The sequence below is a fragment of the Triturus cristatus genome, chromosome 8 (assembly GCF_964204655.1).
Source record: "Triturus cristatus chromosome 8, aTriCri1.1, whole genome shotgun sequence".
Classification (NCBI taxonomy): Eukaryota; Metazoa; Chordata; class Amphibia; order Caudata; family Salamandridae; genus Triturus; species Triturus cristatus.
The window spans coordinates 1,168,650,577-1,168,675,460 of record NC_140591.1 but is presented as its reverse complement, the minus strand read 5'-3'; the positions used below and the strand labels follow the sequence as shown (position 1 = coordinate 1,168,675,460).

The 24,884-nt window shown below is 46.2% G+C and overlaps 1 protein-coding gene across 6 annotated transcripts in view; it reads left to right on the top strand.

Moving 5' to 3' along the window:
* The window catches only part of INPP4A (inositol polyphosphate-4-phosphatase type I A), an 857,226-nt gene that overhangs the window by 333,256 nt on the left and 499,086 nt on the right, over positions 1-24,884 (top strand). For all 6 annotated transcript variants that reach the window (XM_085622821.1, XM_085622820.1, XM_085622817.1 and 3 more), the window contains exon 5: positions 806-861. The gene's annotated coding sequence lies outside the window, so the exon portion shown is untranslated. The remainder of the gene's footprint in view (positions 1-805; positions 862-24,884) is intronic.

The window sequence follows — 24,884 nt, the reverse complement described above, 5'->3', positions numbered from 1 at the left end:
TGCATTCAGTAGGTCTTTATACAAGGAATGTGCTGGTGACCTTACTGTAGCTGTACTACATACTCTGACTAGGGCATGAGGATGCAATATGATAGGAGCAGTAGCCTTCATCGCATTCAGAGGATTTTGAGGAAGCAGATCCTAAACTGGCAGTACCACAAGTCTCCATTGTGTAGCCAAGCCACATGCAAAGTACCACAAGCACAATCAATGTTAGGAACGCACTATCGAAGTATTTAAGCCTCCACGCTTCAAAAAATGACTTGGTGTTAGTAAGCCATGAAAAGGACAATCACATAAGTTGCGGTGATAAATCTGTACACTGTACGTAACTAAACTTTGTGCTAAAATCAACAACAATACCTTATATATAATAACTTTACCAGATGTAAGTTGTTTAGAAAAGTACGCTGCATTCATTGTACACCTCCAGAATTTGCACAGTTTATGGATTTAAGGCAAAACACGCTAATGGTTAATAAATGAACACAAACCATGCTGCTGCGTGACGTCTAGCAATGCATCACCGTATATCTCTAACACTTGCTATACTGAATAGACATGGTGTACAGCACCATTGTATGCACTGTGCCGAACAACACGCAAAAGGTTCAGATGTTTGCCTAGTATCAGTCATGGGAATTTTACAACCTGGATTCGAATGTCAATTCAACAGTACGTGGTCATGTAAATGGACTTTACTTTCTATCAATATTACCTTGTGTGTGTTTGTCGTCCAAAAACTCAAATTCCCATCATTAGTAGTTTTCTAAAAAGTAATATTATTCACATTTTTATCTTCTAGATTGGAAGCAAGCTATCTTCGTTCAGCTGGTCCCAGGGAGATGGAGAGGGACTCAGGTACTGCAATTGCAATTTTGTATAGTTAAGAAATATGTTGAGGACTGTTAGTAGTAGCAGAAAGTACATCCTTCAAAGCCATAGAAAAACAAATATATTCAGCATACTATGAATTTTAAAACTCCTTTTTGAACACTTGTCCAAATTAGAAAGCTCAATTTGTCTGTATTGTTGGTCCTTATTAGATCTGATTAGTGGCTGCTTGAGCTATCTCCAGAGCTCATATGTAGCAAAATAAGATATTTCAGACAATCTCAAGAGGGGCTTGTTGTTTTCATCTGGTCAATGACAGATGTTTCATTGGGATTTTGCATTGATGCTGCAGAGAATGAAAAGGAGTCATTCTCCACCATTGCTGCCCTCATTCTCAAACGTTGCAACGGCTAACACATGCAAACACAGGCAAGCACAAATTCACAATGACATTTTGTACCAAGTCTCTATGCAAACCTATGTCTTTTTGAAGAAAGCTATGTCCATGCCTTGTGTTTTAATCCTCGAGTTTACAGTGCTGCTACAGTAACCTTGGCTAATAAGGACACAGCCATAGAAGGAATATTACACAGAGACACAGCATGACTGAGCATATCAAGACCAGACAAATGGGTTTTGCCAGTGCTTGTTAACGTTTTGTGATAGTGGATAAGAAGCTTATTGAATAAGACGTGCAGAGTTTACTGTTGTGTAAGTAGTTAATTTAAAGCATTTCACTGGGAAATATTGTGGCTGGTTAGTTTTTAGGCACCTCTAAGGACAGGTATGCTTTTATTGCTTCATGTCTTTTAACTGTGTGTGTGGATCTTCATAATAAATCATCATAATATATTAAATAATTATATTTTAGCACGTTTAGCCCTTAAAGTGTGCTAATATGACTTATTGGAAACTTTATACAAATAGTTGCTCAGACAGAAAAATGTTTGGAAAAAATGACTGAATATGAACATGAAAATGGTGATTAACAACTAAAACAATAAAGTTGAAAAACATTTTTAAAAATCTGTGCTCGTAATTTTTATAGCTGCAAAGTCAACTAGAGTGAATAGCTTAAAGAGTTTTTAGGTTGAAGCCCATCAGACATTGCATCTGCCTGGTTTGCTTATGACTTCTTGTGGGCATTCTGCAAGCTTCTATGGGAATGCATTTCGCCCATTGCTTACTAGTGGCTTTGTGGTTTGTAACTCACATTTGCTTGCTTTCTGTTTGCTGGCTTTATTTGTTATAGGCTGTCCAGCTTGAGCTTGTCCCGCCTGTGAGCATATCTTGTTTACTGTATCCTTCCAAGAACTCGCTTTCTATAAACAGGCCAATAAATCTTGTTCTAATCATATCACATTTGCGGTGCATTCAGAGACAGAGGCCACATGTCGGGCTCTGTATTCCAAGAGAGCATGGTGTTGTGTTTACTTTTCTTTCCCTGACTTCAAAGTGAGGGAATTTATGTGACAATCTATTCTGCTGAGTACCCATGTGAGAGTGCAGGCTGTAGGCTGTTATTTTTTCTAGCACACAACAAAAATGTACTGTGCTATTATTTCAGAATACATCAGAATCAGGAAAGCAGAAATGAAGCACATTTTTATTGTAATTCTAAAGTGTGGTGGAAACAAATATTTTAATACGATCAAAACACATCAATACACTAGGTGATGACATTTCCTCACATTATTGTTTGTGGGCAGTAAAACTGTATGTCTGTGCAAATACAATGGTCATTTCAGTTACAAAATCCACTCCACACCAGATACATCACTCCACTACAATCTACCCCACTCCACTATACCCCACTGCACACCATTCTACCCCAACCCAATCTACTCCACTCCAGTCTACCCCACTCCAGTTCACTACAATCTATCCCAGTCTACTTCACTACAATCTACCCCACTCCACTCTACCAAATCTACCCCACTCCAAACTACCACACTCCAAATCTATCACGTTCCAATCTACCCCACTCGACTTCAGTAGACTCCCTTCAATCGTCTTCACTCCAATCTACCCTACTCCTCTCAACCTACCCTAAATTACCCCATTCCACTCCAGTCTATACCACTCCAATCTACATCATTTCACTCTAATCTACCCCACTCAACAGCTGTCTACCCAACTCAAGTACACTCCATTTATCCCATTCTACTCCACTAGAATCTACCCCCTCCAGTGTACCTTACTCTACCCCACTACGATCTACCCCACTCTGCCCCAATCTACCCCACTCCATACTACTCCAGTCTATCCCATTCCACTCTAACCCAGTCTGCCCTCCTCCAATATACCTCAATCTACCCTACCCCACAACGCACCACTAACTTTTAGCCATGCTGAACAGCAGTCACACTGGTGTGCAACATGGCTAAAACACATTGCCAAAGCCAATAGCTCTTGCTTTGGTGTGACCTGTTGGCTTTGTCAATGCTTTTTATCTAAGCAGACCCTCATTGATTTAGCAATTTCGTAATTTACAAAAAATCTGTGAAATCTGGACTTTTATAAAAATGCAGCAATTTTTACAAAAGCCCCCTCAAAAACCTTAATTAAACCCTTCATTTAACCTTCCTTTTATTGGCAGGAGAGAGGTGTTTTCCTACTCTCTTGGCTTCCACAGCCAGGAGCAAAACAAAAGACTGCAGAAGACCAGGACTAAACAGGTATGTTAATGTCCTGGCCTCCTTTGGCAGTTTTTGGCCCCTACACCTTGGCACTTATCTACGTTCACCCATCACTCCCTCCCCAAACCTGATTCCTTGACACCCTCTCCCCCCACCCAGGCACCCATCACGCACAAATAGCATGAAACACATGGTGCTGGAGAGAGCAGTTACTTTAGCCCCCTCCGCCCTCCTCACATCTTAGTGTAATTTCTGAGCTGGGTGGAGGGGGCTAAAGTAACAGCTCCCCCCAGCACCATGTATTTGATGCTGGGCAGCATAACAGCAGCGTGGTGACACAGAGTGCAGCTTTAAAATTTTAATCTTCACACTCTCTGTCACCAAACATCTGTCTCCCAACTCTGTCATGCCCTGCAGTGCTAGTTTGCTGATCCCACATCTGAGCCACGGTATTATTGTGACAGGCGCGTTTAATGCAAAATTTCCTAATTTGGGTCGCAATATTTTTATTTGGAGGCCAGAAAATGTGGCAAACCAGACTGCAAAATCCTGGGGGGGGGGGAGGGGGTGAGGGGGTTGTTAAGTCAAAGGCAATAGTACTCTTCCCTTCATCAGTATCTGTTCTCTTTCGCAAGAGGTGTCTGCGTCATACTGGGCAGAAAATATTCACCCCAGCAATCTCATGTGGTTAATGTAATGTGGCAGGCTTGTGAAGTGGTGTTTCAGGTTCATACCCAAGCCTGCAATCCCCGTTTGGTTTCACCTGCGGTCACGTGGCCGCCAGCATAAATAAGAAGGTGGGGCTACCCATAGGTAGCCCCATGCCAGATCTTTACCAGAGTGTGTGCACTCGTTATTCATGCCGCGCGCGGCCTATGCAGCGTGCCCTGGGTCCCGTCCAGCAGCCGGGCCAAGAATATAACAAAGACGAGCGACTGGATGCACGCCCTCAACACAGCACTCTGCCTCTTCTGGTTCGCTTTACTCGCCGGCATCCCTGACGACGAGAGACAGCGCAACTTGCCCCACTGGCCACTCCCAATCATAGTAAGGCTCACAGGAGGCAGCCCCGCACAACACGGCCCACTGCTCCCACTGATTTCCTACTTGCTTAGTACCACACGCTCGACGAGCACAACATTTGGAACTTAAAGGGCCCAGAGAATAGTCCAGGGTCACAGCACTGCCCCATATCGGCCCACCACACGACGACCACCAATGGTAGCTGCTAAACCAAAGGAAAGAGGAGGGGAGGAAAGGCATCAACCAAAGGCCCAGCTTGCACCCCTAGCATCACCAGGACTGTGATCCACAGGCACATCCCACATGGCCAGTAGATGTCACTTGGGTACCGTGGTACGCCTGCCCACACCCTGCCAGGTTTCAGGGCACACGGCATACATCTCCACCTCCGGGAAGACAACAGGAAACCCCTCCTCCCTTTCTCATCCTGGAATAGCCGCGTGGGACCACCACACAGCCTGTTTCGCCACCTCCTGGCGCAGCCAAGACAGACAGCAAAGACCAGGTAAGGAACTATACCACCTCTGTCTCCAACACCACTAGGACAGACACCAAACGTGTGTACATGACGTCCATAAACACCATTGAAACTTTCGTTGTCTCTGGTGCGCCGAGCCGCCAAGTGGGTAACATGGGTCTTGAAGTATACTTTGCAGCAGTCGGACTCGATATGGACAGGTGGCAATCCATGCTCCTTCATCCTTCACCACTTTCCACAAAGTAGCCAAGGAGTGCTCAAACCCGGCCCTCCATAGACCCACAGTATGGTTAAGGCGGCCCTCACTGCTCATTTCGCACCTCTAGTAAATCCTGACTACGAGGGGTTCCTACTCAGACAAGCCCGACAGATGCCCGAAGAGTCAGTGGATGAATTCTATGCCAGGCTCTGCAAGCTGGTGACCACCTGCACGTTCCCTGACAAGCAGGATAAAATCTGTGCTCAATTCATCTGCAGGTGTGCATCAGGAAAACTACATGAACAGATCTTAAAGACGGATGACATTTTCACCATGGGCAGATTGAAGGCGCTGCAAATTGCCGAGCCACCGGTATGGAACCAACACTCCAGCAGGTCATCAAGGCCTGACCCGTCAACCAGGTAGGTGCCACCCCTCCCCTCAAAGCAATAAAAGTCACCCCAAGATGCTGCAAGCTGCCAAACCATACAGGTGCTGTGGAGGCCCCACCCCACACAAGGGAGACTGCCCAGCGAAAGTAGATGCTCAGCATGCAGCAAAATGAACCACTATGTCAGAGTCTTTCAGTCATCACCTGTAACAAAAGGGCCCAAGAAGAAGACAGCTATTCGGATAGACAATGAGTCCGTACAAAGGGAGGACAACAACATGGATGATGACCAGTCCGAAGGTATGGTTCACATCATTCACGTTGTGGACCTGATCCTAGGTCGTATATGCCATGCCCCCGTTGCCAAGTCTTGGTCAACGGACAACCATTAGTGACGCTTATCGGCCCAGGGACCTCCATCAACATCCTACCCCTGTCCCTGCATAAAGGGATGGCCTCACCACCATCACTGTGCCCTACCACCATCAGGGTATATGCTTAGAACACTTCCATGTGCCTCCCACTAGCAGGCATTTTCACCACCATCATCGGCCACCAATGGCAAGCCACCAAAACGAAAGTCTTTGTCACAGAAGGAGGAGAAGACATGTTGCTCACACAGCAGATCGGCTACAGGTGGTCTAGTTCACGTTTCGGGTCTATGTCCGTGCCCTTTGACACTCTTCTGGACAAGTTTGAGCAGCTTTTTCAAGGCATTGGATGCCTCAAAGAAAGAATGGTCTACCTCCAAATTGACCAGTCAGGTGCAACTGATGGCATTGCAACATCGGCGAGTGGTTTTTCACCTTCGACCTAAAGTGGAGGCCAAACTGATGAAATCGGAAGAAGCAGACATCATTGAGAATGTAGAAGGGCCAACACCCTGGGTGTCGCCCATTGTTTTCTCCTGCAAACCAAAACAGCTGGGAAGGGGCGCATATGCGTCAACATGAGGGTCCCGAACACCGCCATAAAAAGACATAACACCTACCGTGGATGACATTGTGGGGGAGTGGTCAGACTCCCAGTGGTTTTCGAAAATGGATCTATAATCGGAATATCATCAGATCCTCTTAGTGCCTGAATCCTGGCATGTGACTACATACTCCACTCTTCTTGGCTTGCGGTGATATAAATGCCTCAACTTCGGTATCTCCAGTTCAGCGGAGGTATTTCAGGACAATATCAAAAGAGTGCTGGCGGCTTCACTGGCGTCCTGAATGCCAGTGATGACATCCTGGTCCATGCCCCCACCCTTGAGGAACATCTCCACAGACTGAGGTCAGTGTTCCATCGACTGTAAACGTGCGGCTTCACTCTGCACAAGCAAAAGTGTGAATTCCTGAAAGAAGAGATATGTTTTTGAGGAATGTGTGTCTGTAGATGTAAATGTAAATGTTGTATACTTGTAAAGCGCACAGCTGCCCCAGCAACGGGGAGTCCCGGCGCTGTATAACGCTGGGGAACCCATCCTGGCTTTCCCTGTGAGATGGTCCCTACTGGGCATCTCCAAGGTGAAGACCAGCATCCCCGGCGCTGATGGGGCCGTAAGTGGAGATTAAGCAAGCTATTGCCCAGAGTTGCTGAGTGGGATCCATGGTTAGAGTAGGCACCGATGCGAGAATTATCGAGACCGCTGACCTTGGCCCAAGACCCTGCCGCGTCGGGATTCGAACCCTGGTCCCGGGCCGACCTCTGCTTCTGGGTCTGCCGCCTCTAACCAGTGAGCCACACCACTCCACTAGATATGCTTGCTTTGCATACTCCTGCCATCTAGTGTTGGGTCCGGATGTGTGCAAGCTGTTTTTCTTCGAGACGACTTGCAGGGAAATGGTGAGTTGCTCTTATTAGTGCACCAACACAGCAAGAACATTTAAACTAAGTGTCTCTATCAGCAAATCTAAAGACATCCAGAATTACTTTTTCAAGGTCCGAGATTATCGCATATTCTGCCATCTACTGTTGGGTCCGGTGAAAGGCTTCTTAGAAGAAAAAGTACTTGCAAACATCTGGATCCAACACTAGGTAACAGGAGTATGCACAGCATGTGAATCTGCAGCACTACATGCCAAAAACAGATGCTTACAGGGTAAGTAACATGATCCTTACTGTACAACAGGCCACCCCCTTCTGAACTGAGATTAGATTTTCTTTAATTTACTTTGCATTGTCAACAGTAAAAGCATTTCTGAGATATGTAGTCAATGGAGAGGCACATCGCCTTTAAACTACATATACTTACATATCTGATGACCTCTGAACTTGAAGAAGTCATTTTTGATGTCCTTAGATTTGTTGATCGAGATGCTTAATTTAAATGTTCTTGCTGCGTCGATGCATTAACAAGAGCACCTCACCATTTCCCAGTCAGTCCCATTTTTAAAATGTACTTCAAAGAAGTGTTTTTTGCTGCCCTTAAAATTACTACTTTTTTGGTGTTAATCTTGATCATTGTAGATTTGCACAATTAAAACATTTGATATTTAGAACTGCCACATCAATTTTGAAGATCACAATGTTTGCTTGGATATTTATTTAGCACTAACATAGCTATAAAGCAACACAGTGCTCTACTTCAGAAGTGGATACGATGTAAAGACAAGTTAGAGGTTGAGCATTGCACTTGTCTGTGGAACGTTGTATTGAAACTTTTGGAGTGGGATCGACACAATTCTTGATGGTTTGAAGAGCGCTTTGCATATGTTTGTGGTTGCGTTGATAATGTTGTGCAATGTTTTGCTTTGGTTCCTGTAATGAGTTTTGGACTCTCTGTGCTTATTATGTCCAAGGACTAAATATTTTCTATAACCTTTGTTACTTTTGTGGCCTGCTACACAAAAGACTATACATTCGCAAAATCAGTACAACTGTACTTCCAAATACAAAGTCTGAATTTGCGTTGCACAAAAGGAAATTGCTTTTCATGGTGACTTTTTGTAGCTAGAAGATGGAACAATAAATACTGAAGTGTGCTAATGTGAGCAGGAGTTGGCAAACAGACATACTGAAGTTGTTCTTGTGTCTTTGCTGCCACAACTTACATGAATAGATGGATGGGTGGGTAACGTTATTGGTTTAATGGATGGATGCATGGGTTTGGGATGGACATACAAGCAGCTAAACCTAGAATATGTATGGGTAAATCGGCTAAAAAGATGATCAGTGGAAAGATGGAAATGCACTGTATTTGAAGGGACAGACAGACAAATGGACAGATAGACGAACACATGTGTAGACACAGTGACAGATGCACATATAGATTAATATCTACATATTTTTAGATGAGCCCCTACTTACAGAAACAGCTGTGTGAACAGCTGAATGCCCTGCTAAACTGGACAGCATAACGAGAAGACGTCTGCAAAAACATGTAGTTCAATAATAACTTAACTATATATATTAATTATATCACAAAGTTACAACTTTGGGCTAATTGAAACTCTGCAGCTATGCCTCTTCTGCATAGGTCACAAAGCTGGCTGGTTGGTGATTCACTACAATTTGTTTTACATAAGACCCCTTTCTCATGCCTTCAGATGATGCATTTTCTGTTTTTGATGTTTTGGGCGCACCTGTATACTAATGGCCTAGGGGTTGTAGAACAGGTCTTCATGGGACACGTGATGTTTTGCTGCATAGTGTCAGTATGACAGTCTCTAAATAAGCAGAACAATTTTCTAGGGGGATTTTCTGGTCTCACACGACCTTTGTCACAGGGAATGGCAGCGTGAGCTGTTCAGACCTGAACCAGGGGATGCATGTGCATGGAGGAGAGAATGAGGGTCAGAGTGCTACCTTTGATGTGGCTTGGGCGAGAGATATGTTGCCTAACATTGTGTTTAGGAGGCTCAGGAGTGCTTCTTTCTTCGTCTTTGAGGTTTCATTCACAAGGAGTTTGAAGACATGAAGGGAAGTTTTGGTGCAGCAGTTCATTGAAGCTAAGGTGATGAGATTCAAGATTGATGATGGAACTGGATCCTCCTTGACAAGATTGCACGGGGGGTCAATAGTCCATTAAGGAAAGGGGGCAGAAACACTTCTCATGTTTTCACCTTGATATAATCAACATTTTACAGATGGCATCTTATGAGCAGGTGAGACAAGGTTCAAGAGACAAGAGCCACAGATCTAAAGAGCTCTCAACAATTCAAACTTCAAAAAGCTTTAGCAGCAGCACTCCAGGTAATGGAGAAATCAGACCAGGTTGATCCTACATGCTGGGCCACCCAGTAAGAAAATGGAAAGTTAAGCTGCTAACCTGGGAGCACACAGGCATGCAGCCATCCTACACTCATGCCTCCATGACCATTGACTCCTATGCAGTCTTAAGGGACTTGACTGTTGGTTTGAGTAAATCTAGGATGTTGTCTGATTGTTAATTTGATTTTGTTAGTTGGCATGGCTTATCCCCCAGGACTCCAACGCCCGTCCTATCACTGAAGTGGTCACTCCCTCTGGTGCAACTGTCTGTACTCAAACTGATATCCTACAGACCTTCTACCACTATTATGCTGAAATGTACAGGGCTCCGCTGCACGACTCCTCTGAATCCATCGACCAGTTCCTCACCGCTCTTAACCTGCCCCAGATTCCTCCCCATGTGAGGACCTCCCTGGACGCAGAGATTACACCGGCCGATGTAAAACAGGTGATCCTGGACTTGGTCTGTAATAAGGCCCCAGGTTCGGAAGTCCTGCCTCTAGAATATTACAATACCTTTTCCGGTCTTATGGCACCCTGTCTGGCGGAAATGTACGGAGTGGTGTTGCGAGGCAGTGAGCTCCCTCATTCCCTTTGCGAGTCTCTCTTGGTTTCGATCCTGAAACCAGATATAGATTCAACCCTGCCTGCCTCCTATAGGTTGATTGCTCTGTTGACAGTGGATTATAAAATCCTTAGCAAGTCTCTAAGCAGACCGCTATGCCCAAGTCCTTCCTGCACTTGTGCACCAATTTCCAGAACGGTTTGGTCCCTGGCAGGAGCACTTCTCAGAATATTTGCCGCCATTTTCACGTCCAGGATTGTGTGAGGACCTTTTTCCCCTGTGCTGCTTGTCTGGACCTGGAGAAGGAGTTCACTACCCTGTTCTGGCCCTATTTATTTGCAGTGCTTCATCGCATGGAAGTGGGGCCTAAGCTGTTGGCTTAGACTAAGCTATTATACTCGAACCCCAACTCTTGGGTTCGCTTGGACCATTACATATCAGCTCCCTTCCCTGTGACCAGGGGTAAACGCCTGGGGTGTCCGCTCTCCCCCTTGCTCTTGGCCCTGGTGATGGAGCCCTTAGCTGTGCACCTGCAGGGGAAGGGGGGGAAGTGGGACATCCCTCTGATGGGCGAGACCCACATTGTGTCCCTGTATGCAGATGACCTGCTCCTTAAATCTGCGGGACATCTTGGCTGACCTCAAAGCTCTTCGAGCTACACTGTCGGACTTCGCCATCCCTGCCGGGCTGCAGGTTAATTGGGCAAAATCTTCGGTCTATCCTCTTAGGCCTGACCTCAGATCATGGCAGGTGCACATTGGCGAGACTTGCCATACCTGGCACGAACAAGCGCCTCGTTACCTAGGGGTCTGCCTGTATCATACCCCCAGCGATCTCTATGTAGGCAATCAACTAGAGCATTGGCTGGCATGCGTTCACTGGTTGGATTTTGGAGGGCTCTTCCCCAGGCTCCCATAGGAAAAATCGCTCTGGCGAAGATGGTCCTCCTGCCTTTCCTTCTTTATTACTTTGCAAACTTCCCGGTCATCCCTCCCGCTCCTTTTTCAGGGAACAAGATACTCTGCTTTGCTCCCTTATCTGGGGAAGCGGTCATCGGTGAGTCGCTCTGGCTAAACTGCAGCAGACGGTGGACTGGGAGGCCTGAGGGCCACATCATTTGAAGAATATTTTCTAGCAGCCCAGCTCCAGTGGTTATCCCGCTGGACAGCGGGGCGCTACCTAGGGAAGTTGTTAACAAGTGTGCAAGAGGGACCACCCTCCCTGCTGGTAGGAGCACAATTCCAATAACAACAAGATGTTATCAACCGGTTGGAACTGGGTATTCAAGAAGTTATCACTCTTCAATCGAATTCTTGGTTCAATTTTTTAATGTTTTTAATGTTCATTCAAGCCATATGGAACATGTGATTCAATCCATGGTCACACTTCAAATTCAATCCATGGCATATTCATAAACCCAATGCATTTCGGGTCGGAACAGGACTATTCATCAGGGATAAAATAAAATGGAAACAGGAGACTGTTCATCATACAGTCCACGGTATTACGCTTCAAAGATTACCAAAGCTTGGAAAAAGGTGAAGGACGCATGTGCTGAGTAACTGAACGGGACGTGATAGTGCATCATTAAGGCGTTAAATTGCTGGTGAAACAATTGTCCATTGAGAGGCAGCTGCTGTATCAGTCGTGAATATCATTCAAGTAACATAAATATGATGGTAAAATGTTGTGACTGGAGTTGTCAAGAGTGGCAAACAGCCGTGCAAGTCTCAGGAGTGATAGCTGTGTCCGACGGGTTAAGCTACGTAAGTGAGGGTTGCTAAACAACAGTGACACAAGTGAGTAAACGAACGCGAACGTATTGCGTACAACAACGGAAACTCAGACCTTTACTAAAGACTTCGAAAAAAGTTACCCAAACTCACCCGAGTCGTGCTAGGTGTTCAACGGAGAAGAAGACATGCTGTATCTAAAACTAAAAAGGATATATCAAGTCGGGAGCTTACCAAGATATTTTCGATGTTCAAGCCGCGATGCGGGGCAGTGAATCGTGACGCGCATCCGCGTTAGCGTTCTATCGACGCTGTAGGTGCCAGCGTCTTAAAGAAACAGTATACAACATGTGCGAAAAAGGGTGTGAATAAAGTTAAAGTTGAAAGGATAGAAAAAGGCTAAGGCCCGGAGGATTGTGGAAACAGTTGTAAAAAAAAAGGCTGCTGGTGACTGCAAACAATTGCTTATCTTCAAAATCGAATAAAGACATAAAGAACATGTGGGAATAAGGATAAATTAAGCAGAAATCAAGTTATAAAGATCGAAAGATCTTATAAAAACCCTATAAAGCAGTGGTTATATCAGAGAAAACACGCAAGTCATCATATCATTTACAAAAAACAATTGTATTCAATTCTGTCATTCATCCCTTGAGGCTGCAAGGCATGTAATTTCTTGGTCCAGTAAAATTCTGATCTGGCTAATGCTTTCTGAGGGTCTATGCCCTGTTGAGGTTTTTGCGCCTCCAGTATAGTGAATCGAAGCTGTGCTATGTTGTGTCTTGCTTCTAGACAGTGGGTTGCTACGGTAGATTTCTCATTCCAGTTTCTGATGTTACTCTTATGTTCCCCTACGCGAACTTTAACTTTTCTTTCGGGCTTCCCCACCTAAGTTTTCCCACAGGGCCATTTTAATGCAAAGATCACGTTGGAAGTTTCACATGTGCTAGAATGTTTGAGTCTAATCGTGTTACCCTGGGTCGGGTGTATAAACTGGTCACCTACCATGACGTTGTTACAGTGCACGCAATTCATGCATTTTTGCATGTCTTTGTAATCTTTCTGTAATGGCTCAGATTTTTTGGACAATAATTCCTTCAAGTTGTTAGATCGCTGCATCGCAAAGGTTGGCTGTTGTGGGAACAACAGTTTCAAATCTTGTTATGTCTGGATGATCATCCAGTGCTTCATGATGATGGATTTGATCAAATTTGATTGTGTGGAATGTTTCAAAACACAAATGGTAGGGTTGGATTTGCTTGGGTACTGTGCGGTGCAATAAAGACACCCTATCTAAAGTTGAAGCTCTATGCGTGGCGTTAGAGAGAACCTTTTTAGGATTACCACGTTGTTGGAATTTACTACCGAATATTTCAATGGTGGCATTTGCTTCTTCAGGATCAGATGTAATTCTTTTCCATCGGATAAATTGAGAATAAGGCAAATGTTGCTTAAGCGAACTTTGGTGAAAACTCCGGTAGTGTAAGGAATTGTTTCGGTCTGTTTCTTTCGTGAACACACTTGTTTTTATTGTGCCAATATCTATTTGAATCAATACATCCAGAAAAGCTATGCGGTTTTTGTCAATGTGATGGGTGAATTTGATATGGTGATGGACTAGATTCAACGCACATATGTTGTCTTCCAAACTCCTCACGTCACCATTCCAGTTGATCAAAATGTCATCGATATACCGTTTGAATAACACTAAGTGTTGAATCCAGTTTTGATTTTGAAGGATGTGATCAAATTCCAATTTAGCGATAAAGATATTGCCGTACGTGGGGCCTTTCGCAAAGCCCATCGAAGTACCATTGTTTTGGGCATAAAATTCACCATTCCATTCAAGGTATCTGTGAAACAATGCGAATTGAAGAAGCTCCAGTAACAGTACTTTTTCTACCCCAATTTCGTTTTGTTTTAATAAAGCCCATTCAGTTGCTTCTAAGCCATCTAGATGTGGTATGGAAGTATACAGAGCAGTATCATCAATGGTAATAAGCGCCAATTTTCAATGCCATCAAAATTAAGTTCATGTAGTAGATTCAGCAATGATGTGGTGTCTTTTATGCAGGTCTCCCATTGTTGAACTATGGGCTGTAGGAAACTGTCCAAGTACCTTCCGATGGGTTCAGCTAATGATCCACATGCCGACACTATTGGACGAAAGGGTGGTTTTTCAATATTCTTGTGAATTTTAGGGAGCATGTAAAGTTTAGGGTGTCTAGGGTATGCTGTGTATAGGTAGTTTTTGGTATTGTTACTAACCCATCCCATCTCATGTGCTCGAGTCAGAATCTGATGAAGAATATTTTTATGTCCCACCCCTGGTCGGGTCATGATCAAGTTTGATGTAGGTATCCGTATCCTGAATGTGATTCAACACACTATGTTTGCAGAACTCCGAGTCTAAAACTACCAACGCACCCCCTTTATCCGCTTTTTGAAAAGTTAGTCGTTTATCATTAGCCAACTGCTTTAAGGTGCTCCATTCTTTGGATGTGAAATTCACTCGTTTGTTGTTCTGGAAGTCAATCTGGTTGATTTCAGCTTTGACTAATCTCTCAAATGCATCAATTGATTTATGTGAAATCTGTGTGCCAAATGAACTTTTGGGCTTAAATTCTTTGAATTCAGGCTCTTCTGGAGGAGAAGCTGCAGGCTCAATGGTGCTGAAGAAATATTTAAGTCTTAAAGTTCTGACGAAATTAAACAGGGCAATCTCTGTCTCTGCCGCGTTGCTGTGGTATGCTAGTACGTATGAGGTACCTTTATGCAAAACCACAATTTGAGCTTTAAATAGTTGTACCTTAGAGATGTTGATCACTAGGTTGCTTTTGTTTTGCTTCTGAGAGATCTCTTGTCTGACTCTATGTCTGGTTCTTTTCCCCCTCCTTGTTTTTGTGTGGGTCTGTGCGGTTGATGGTTTGCCGCTAGGCTGATGGATAAAAAAGCCGCCTTAGATCTGTGTGGTCCTCCTGAAGTGGTTTCTTTTTGTTTTGATGTTCTACCATTTTTGCTTAAGGGTGGACAATTCTGGGCTATATCCGATTCAGATACTATGCTCTCTTGAGAAGACCCGATGTGGGCTGTTTTTGCCATTTACGTTGGTTTTATACCTCAGCCCACGTATAAACTTTGTCAAATTTATAGTCAATGGTGTCTCTGCGGAATTTTTTGATTTTTCGCTCATGTATTTCCTTTGCGTATTTATCAAGTTTAGCGTTAAGTTCTTGTAAAAGGTCATCCCAAATTTCATTTTTTTTTTGGTATAGTTCATCCTTGATGGTTTGAATCTCCTCTTCCAAGGCTTTTAATATGTTAGGTAGTTCCTCAGGGCCTGCTCTAACACAGTGCCTCTATTATTACAGGCAATCTGCCCCCCTGCTCTTAGTGGGAGCGCAGCCTGCCTCGAACCACTCAGTACAGGTGACTATAGCGAAGGCCTGCATGCTCCGCATCCATCGTCTGTCCTGAGGGGCCCCGCTATTTGCCCCACTGGGACAGCCTACCCCGAGGTAGGGGCCATTACACTGCTCGGCAGCTACGCCCCTGGACTGACCTCTCGCTTCTTGAGGTGGAATCCCTTTTCTTTGAGGGCCACCTTCTCCCTTTCGGTCAGCTGGTGGAATAGAGTGGGCTCCCCAGTGCAATTTCTTCTTTATAGGCAACTTGTACTCAATTGCCGGCGACTCTGGGACTTATCTCGGGGTGAGCCAGTGGCCCATCCAGTGCTCCATGCAGTACTGACTATGGGCCCGCTAGACATCGTATTACTTGGCTGTACAAGGCCATCTGGGAACTGACACTGGCCCTCTTCTTCAGCCGCGGCACACATGGGATGAGGAGTTTGGGAGGCCACTACATGACAAAGAGTGGGAGTGTGCTTTGGAATTCCCAAAGAAGGTTTCTCTGAACTCGCGCTTCAAAAAAAATAAATATTTTATACTGCACCGTGCGTACCTGACGCTGGCACAGCTACAGCCTTCCCTCGCTGCCAAACTCCTAGCGCAGCTTTCCGAAATATGTTTTAGACCTGCCCAGCCATACAGCACTATTGAAGTGCCATTCATGCCACACAGTGAGAGGTTGCGGAGCCTCCTGACATCTCCTGGGACGCCTGTTCATTAGGTAGATTCCGGCGCAGCAAGCACCCCAAAGTTCAGACATGGTTTGCAGATCTGGCCCTTCTTCTAGTCAAACGAGGCATCCCACTGCACTGGTGCATGCATGCAGGACCCCTTTGGCGGTCTGGATAGGGGTGGTTTGTAAGTGTGGCACTGCAAAGGAGGATGGGCTCCGTCATGAGGAGGTACATAGAATGCGTTGACACTCCATTTCCCCTGAATGGGCCATGTTGCGCCTGCACTTCTGTCAAAACATTGAACATGACACCTCATCCCCGCTGTCGCAGGGTTCACCTGGGGCGCCCCGCTGAACGACCTCCTTAGAGGCTGAGACAGGTCTGCTCTTTGGAGTTCCCCCCTCACTGCGCACATATGCACGGACCTCAGAAAAACCTCAGCGAGTCATTATGCACTCTTCCCCCACCTAGACCTGTAGCCCCTGCTGCTCAGTAACATCAATATGCACCCCCCCCCCATTTACCTCTTCCCCTCTCGTCAGTCACCCTAGTTTGATACCCCTAGTTAGCAGCTGGTTCTCCCCCTATTACTTATTTTTTTCCTTTCTCGGGTACACATACAGGAGGGTAGACTTTCCTCTGGAGTGATTCGTACCCCCAAGATGCTTCATTGACAGTCTGCGGAGCCTGTTATTGTGATTATTGTATGTAACGCCGCCTCAGTACCATTTATGTACCCATTATGTTTTGCTTTCACTTCAGTATGGCACATATATGTAGTGTTTTTTTTTTTGTGAACATTGAAAACCCAATAAAATGGTTTAACAAAAAAATTTGATTGTGTTAGTTTGATTTCGTTTTGTATTTGATCTAAAAAAACCTTTAAGTACTGCAGTATTTGTTCGTTAATAAGTATGTATGAATAAAAGTATGTATTTACTGAAATAATATATATATATATATTTTTTTTAAGTCATGTTTATTGATATTTTCCAACACAATCAGTGTATTCTTGGCATTGATTATCATGAGAAACACATCAGTAACAAGTACATGGTCCTTTGACATATAATATATCCTGTTGATGACATTGTTATTATATTGAGCCTCTCCTTGTGCCCCTATCCCTGCACATATAATTAAATTATATAATATCATAAATTCCGCTTTAATGGTCCCTTCAATCGCTTACTTCTGAGCCTGGATCCTCCCTCGGGAGCTCACATATATTCCACGATAAGCATTCCACCCTCCCCATATCAGAGACCATTTTTTGGGGCACCCTCTGTGACTATATACAGTCTTTTCAACAATCATTGCTTTATCCATTGCCTCACTCCACTGAGGAAGGATGGAAGTCTGCCGGGACCCCCACTGCTGTGCTATACTTCTCTTCGCCAGCGCTATGCGAGTTAGGTCCGTCGGTTCCCATACATTAAGGAGACATCTCCTTGGGTCTGGGAGAATCGTAATTTTTGTGACCTGCGAGAGGGTGCGCATAACTGCCTTCCAATAACGGACAATTGCGGGACATAGCCAAAGGGTGTGAAAGAGAGTCCCCTCTTCTCCACATTGTCTGAGACAAAGCGGTGAGTCCGTCCGGTGCAGTTTATATAATAGTGTTCGGGTGCAATATGTACGGTGTAGGATTTTTAATTGTATCAACTTTAGTTTGGAGGGTATTGCTACCGTTTTAGGGGATGAGAGCGCGTCCTGCCAGTCTGTGTCGTCTAGTTCTCCTATCTCCGCTTCCCATTTGGATTTAAGGGCGTTCAGGGGGTCCGGCTAGTTGTTCATTATTTTCCGGTACGTTTGTGATATGGTTCTTTTGTTGAGATGCTCTGTGAGAAGTCTGTCTTCTAGTGGCGATGACTCTGCTAGCTGTGTGTCTGGTGGGATTGCGGCCGTGAGAGCGTGTCTGATCTGCAGGTATCGGTATTTTTCCGTATCTGCCAAGCCATATGTAGCCTGTAGGTGAGCAAATGTGACTACTTCTTTTTTCTTCCACAGATCCCCGACTCGTGAGATTCCTATCAGGTCCCATTGGCGAAAGCCCTTAGTATTACGTAGCATGCCTAGTCGTTTTGTGTCCCATAGTGGCATCGCTTGTGTTATCTTTCCCTCCCATCCTAACGCACGTTGAGCCTCAAACCAGATTTTTACCGTATGGGCCGTTGGGCCTGTAAGATTATGCCTTCTAACCTTGTTGTACAGCGCACCCATTATTCCTACAGTGTCTAGCAGATGTCTGTCCATACGATAGGCCGGGTCGTCACCGGGAACATGTAGCCAATGGTTCACCACCATGAGCTGTGAGGCCCAGTAGTATATCTTAATATTAGGGAGTGCAATACCCCCATCATACCAGCTCCTTGTTAGTTTGTGGAGTGCTATCCGTGGTGTTTTCCCATCCCACAATAAACTGGTCACTTCTGTGTGTATTGCTTTGATGTATGCAGGAGATACTGGGAAGGGCGTGTTCTGCAGTGCATATAGGAACCTGGGGAGCGCCATCATTTTGAAAAGGGCCACTCTTCTCAGAAGTGTTAGTAGCAAGGAGCGCCAGTGCTTTACGTGTCTGCGGAATCGTATTAGGGGCTGTGTGAGATTTTCAGCAATGAATTGCGATCTGTCAGGTGTAACGTATATTCCTAGGTATTTAAATCCATTTTCCTCTGTATTACACATCCACTTGGGAGCCGTGGTGGGGAACCCTGCAATACATAAAGGTGTGACTTTGCCCAATTAATGGTATACCCGGAGACCCGCCCATACGATCTACATAGATCTAAGAGACGCCGGGGATGCCAGGTATAATAATATGTCATCCGCATATAGGGAAATGCGGTCTTCCCATCCCATTGCCCATTTAAGGCAGCGGATCACCTGGTCCTGACGTATCCATGCCGCCAATGGTTCCAAAACCATCGCAAACAAAAGCGGCGAGATGGGGCAGCCCTGTCGTGTTCCCCCTCCCCAGCGGGAAGTCAGGTGATATGTGGCCATTCACAACCACCTGCGCCAGCGGTCGCGTGTATAATAGTTTGATCCAGGCACAGATCTTCGGTCCGAATCCCAAGTGCTGTAAGACTGCGAATAGGAATGGCCATTCTACCAAGTCAAATGCCATTCTGGCATCAAGAGACAGAATGACGGCGTCTTCACCTATGGTGGACCGACGCGCGATGACCCCGTGGAGACGTCGCAGATTAAGGGCGGTATTACGGTTCGGTATAAATCCTGACTGATCCGGGTGCACCACTGTTGCTAGGTGTGCCTGAAGCCTCGTCGCCAGCACTTTAGCCAATATCTTGGCTTCGGCGTTAATCAGGGAGATTGGTCTGTATGACATGCATTCGTGCGGTGGTTTGTTTGGTTTATGAATAGCCACTATAGTGGCCAGTCTCTGATCTCTGGGGAGGATCCCCTTCTCTAGGCTGTCATTGTACATATGCAGTAGACGAGGAACAAGCTGCGTTGCCGCTTTTTTATATAGTTCCACCGGGATCCCGTTAGGTCCCAGCGCCTTCCCGGTGTGGAGCGCTGCTATCACGAATGTTAACTCTTCCGGCTCTAAATCTTTCTCAAGGGCCTCCACCGCGGATTGGGCCAGTACAGGCATTTGAGAAATCCTAGATTGTCCTATACTGTTGCCGAGGCCTCCTGTGTATATATCTTTTTGTAGTGCTCCGCCAGTGCCTCCGCGATTCGCTGAGGATCTGCGGTCAAGCTCCCGTCTTCTAGCTGGATTTGCGCCACCCATCTAGTAGCCCGCTCCTTCTGTTCCAGCCCGCCCAGTAGCCCACCGGCCTTGTCACCTAGTTCATAAATAGTGTGTTGTGTCTTGAGGTGTCTGTTTTTCGCCATCTCCCACATATATGACTTGTATTCTTGTTGCGTCATGTACACCTTATGCGCCGCAGTTCTATCTGTATGCAACACGTGGTCGGCCTCTGCCAGGGATATCTGCCCCTCTAGACCCTCTATCTCCTTCTTCTGGGATTGTTTGTAGTTCGCCACTGCCGATATGGCCTGTCCTCTAAGGACTGCTTTATAAGCTTCCCATAGTGTCGTGGGGGATGTCACTGAGTGCTCATTTTCTGCGAAAAAAATTTTGGTCGTCGCCATGAGGGCTTTACTGATTTTCCGATTTTTTTAAATACCCTGGATGGAGTGGGAACAGCCTATGTTTCTTCAATGTGGAGGTAGCGTAGGCAACAAGCACTGGCGAATGGTCCGATATGCCCCTGGGCAAGTGTGTGACCTCTGTCACTCCCGTGAGCCCAGTCCCCAATGTAAAGATGTAATCTAATCTGGAGAGGCTATTGTGCGCCCCTGAGTGGAATGTGCATTGTCGCCCTGTGGGGTGTAGAGTTCTCCATAGATCTATTAGGCCCATTGCCTCAATGAATTCGTGTTATTTAGGATTAGTAGTGCTGGGTTCTCTGGGCGGCATTCTATCTACGGACGCATCCATCGTTGCGTTGCAATCCCCTCCCATTATTAATTGTCCGTGTGGAAGTGTCAAAAGGAATTCCCCCAGATCCTGGAAGGCAGTCTGGTGGAGCGCCGGGGGGACATATACGGATACCAACTTATATATTTTTCCCTCCCACTGGCAGGTCATTGCAGCAAACCGCCCCTGTTCGTCTTTTTGGGAGTCTATAACCATCAATGGGAAGCGTTTATTGATTAGTATACCCACTCCCCGTGACCCTGACGTAAATTCGGAGTGGACCACCATTTTGAAGCCCCATCTATCTTGGGCTCTACAGGTCGTGCCTGTCAAGTGGGACTCTTGGAGAAGCGCCACCGCCGGTCCTTTGCGCTTCAAATATTGCAGCACCAGCCTACGCTTTATTTTGTCTCCTAGGCCATTCACATTCCAGGACAACACTTTTAAGTGGAGAGCAGGTGCCCGAGGGGTCGGCATCCCGAGCCCCTCGTCGTCAGTGGGGACACTTACATGTGGCTTATCTGTCATCTATGTCAGTACGATGTTGTGCAATACGTGTAATTCCCATCACATCAATGCTACAAGCGTCATCAATCAACATTTTGTGTATGATAATCAAACCTAAAACTAAACTGCTAGTGAACTCAATGAACCTTTTCCCTCCCTCCACCTCCCTCCCTGCCTCCCTGCATCGCGGACTTAAAACTACCCCCCACCCCAACTCAGCAGAGTGCTTAATCCCCATAACTGTGTACTTGCGTAAGGGGGGAAACGACACTCCTTGTCCTCAGCCCATTCCCGGGTTATCTCAAAGTTCGGTGCGAAAAGTCTACAATGTAAAGTATTTCAGTCCAGTATCCAAATATTATAGCTGATGTGCCCGCTGTGTCGTCGACGGGAGTCCATGGCCACGCCGGGCCCCGATGCCCGTGAATCTCTCCGACTCCGTCTGCTGGGAGTCCTCCGCCGCTCCTAGTCTGTCTTCTCCTGACAGAGATGTTGTTTGGGATCGGAATTTAAGCCTGGTTCCCGGTTGCTTTGTGTCTCCCGCTGGTCGCCAGCCTTCCAGCCAGTCAGAGGCTTCTGCCGGCGTGTTGAAAAACCATGTCTTTCCTTCCGCCTCCACTCTCAACTTTGCCGGGTATATTATTGCATATTTAAGTTCACGGTTGTGGAGTTCCCTTTTTATATCCATGTCTCTGTTTAGTTACTGCGGCCGTATAATCCGGGTACAGCGCTACAGTGCCATTGTCCACTCGGATTGGAGGAGCTACTCTTGCCGCCTGCAGGATTGTGTCCCTGTCGCGGTAGTTGAATATACGTGCCAGGATCGGTCGCGGTGGGGTCCCCGGTCGGGGCCTTCCTCCAGGAACTCAGTGTGCTCTTTCCACCGAGAAGAAGCTAGATAACCCACGTGGCTGCAGCTGGTCTGTAATCAGTGTTTCGACAAAGAGGTCCGGTGCCGCCCCCCTAACGCTCTCCGGCACCCCAACCAGTCGTATGTTATTCCTTCTGGATCTCCCTTCCTGGTCATCAAGCTTCGCCTTGAGCTGCTTTTGCGTGACTTCCAGTGTGTGTATTTTGTTCTTCAACACTACCGTGTCCTTAGCGAGAGTTTCCGTGGTCGTTTTGACCTCCTTTAGCCTTGTACTCATTTTGGAGAGATCTGCACGTATCAGCGTGATGTCGGTTGAGATTGTCCCAATGGATGTTTGCATCTGGGTCAGCGCGGCCATCACATCTTGAAGAGTCACTTCCTTTGGTTTTTCAGGCGCTGGATCCGGGCCATCAGCCCCCGGTGGAGGCTGCGAATCCAGCTGTCCCCTGTGATATGCATATTTATCTAACTTGGTGTGGGGTGCCGTCCGTTGGCCCTTTCCTCCCATGTCGATCGGGGCGGGCAGCACTGCAGGTAGGTTGAATCGGGGGGGGGGGGCACACCGGGAGAGAGGGCCGGCAGTCGCCGCCGCCTGCCACGAGGCAACGCCCCCATCCGGCCTGTCGGTTTTACCGGCCCCTGCGGCGTAGCCCCCTCCATAGCCTGGAGTACTTATTTGCGGGGGCTGTTCTGTCCTTCGGAGCCCCAGTCTGGGGCACTCGTCAGCGACCCAGCCCACGTGCCACCTAGTCGGGAGTCCACCCGTTTTCCAGGTCTCCTCAGCCAGCTAGAATAAGGGTCAGTGCGGGGATATCTTTAAGGCCCTTCAAGCAGTATCTATTGGGGTGTCGTTGTTCCCCCGCTAAGCTTCGCTGCTCTGGTATATCAGCCGAGCCTGCTCCTCCTCACTCCAGCACCCAGAGCAAGACACGGGGCCCACGGTGTTTCCACAGACCCACGGACCGCCCGTCCCGCATGGACCGGGCCCCTGCTCCAGCCGCCTCAATCCTTAACCCCTGGTGTGATGCGGGGCCCGGCTTCCGCTTCAGCGATGTCGAGGACTCCCTTTACGCCGATGCTGCTCCTCTGCCTCCGGCCCGGTCGCGTTTCTTCAAGGGGCCCTCCTGCATATAACTTGCCAGCGAGTCTGAGGCGGGCAGTCCAATCCAACCCTGAGCGGGTGCCTCCGAGCCCACTCTTCACTTCCGCCGGCCTGATCACTTGTTGGAAGCGGCAGTCGTCCGTGCCCGGGCGTGCGAGGGAAGCGCGCCCCCTCTGTGTCCGGCGTTCCACGTACCCGAGGCCCCGGCTTCACCTGTTACTGCAGGCCTTGGACGCCGCGTCCCGCTCCGTCCTCCACCAGATGCTGCCACCGGGTCAGTGCTCAGGTCTTCCTGGGCCTTAGCGAGTGTTCGCACCGCCGTTTCTTTCAGGATTCTTTACAGGATCGACTTGGGAAGGAGCTTCGTACACGGCGCTGTCCTAGGCTGCCGCCATCTTCATTGGCTGCTGGCCACGCCCCCGAAATAATAATTTTTGAAGAACATTTTTTGTTGGGGCTAAGAAGACTTGTGTGTGTTTGTGGACTACACGGTTACCTCCGGTATTGTAAGTTAAAGATGTGTGTAGTGGTGATGTGAGCCAATGTCTATGGTAAAGAGTGCGACCCCTTTATTAGTTTATATGGTGTCTGTGATGCCAGTTGTGACTCAGGCTTGGAGTGTGTTGAAGAGCATGAGATACAGTTTGTTCTTTGTGCTTGATTCAAAAGCTCATAAGTGGTGATGTAAATAAGCGTGTTGTACTTGGATTTGTGTTTTCTAAAGTTGGCTAAGATGTTTGTGTGTTTGGATGTGGGAACTATGCTGATGTATATAAAATAAAGCTCACTTGGGATAGCTTACTTGATGTGTGAGCTGGTGTTCTGGTCTACGGCCCTTTCCATGCTTCAGAAGTTGATATATTTTCCAAACCAAATGTTAGAGGCCAATAATATTGTGGTACAATACAGCATATTGTGCGTCATTTCTTGTGTCCAATATTAATTACACATGAATTATTGAATGTCATAGTTTTGCTTCCGTGTATTTTTCCAAAACCGATGTTAGTGCAGCCATCCATCAAACGTAGCGTTAATAATTTACATCCCTTTTAGCTCCATGCTTTCTGAATATAATTTTAGTAACATCTGAAAAAATCTCCCAAAATAGCATACTTTGTTTTGGTATCACATTCCCGGACAAATGGCACTGCAGTCATGCTTTTGACATCTGCCATACTTACGTAATCCATGGTCTAGGGAAACAAGCTCATGCTTATGGGCTAATATTTACATTTCCGTTCTTGCCTTTTCTCTCCATGGTGTCTGCTGCACCTGCTAAATTGACATATTAAATAAGACCAACATATTTTCACATTGTGTTATGAAAAATATTAACTACTAAACATCAGCTTGGTACATAGTTTTTCTTATGTTCAAATTGATATTCATGATTGAATAAATGTAATTCATTAGAAAATCATGCAACCTCTTTGGACTAAGCTTCAGTCTAGGAATAACACACTTTATTTACAAAAAATATATATCATTTGTTTAGCAATATTCTGCCCCTTTCTCCGCGGTCAACCTCAAGGGTCCACACCCTAAACGATACATGCAAACCTCTGCCCTCCCACCCCATCTTCAGACAGCAGACCCATCAAGTTTGTTTCTCACTCTTTATAATTTTAATATGACAGTTTGTAATGGAAAACAGTGAGAGGGAGGTACAAAATAATTTTAAAAAAACATTTACTTGCTCTAACAAACCCTTTTAAAGTCTGGCTACAGGCACTTTTCTCTGTTCTGACAGAACGGAAAAAGCCTTGTACAAAGGATTGTGTTTCATATATGGCATAGCGAAA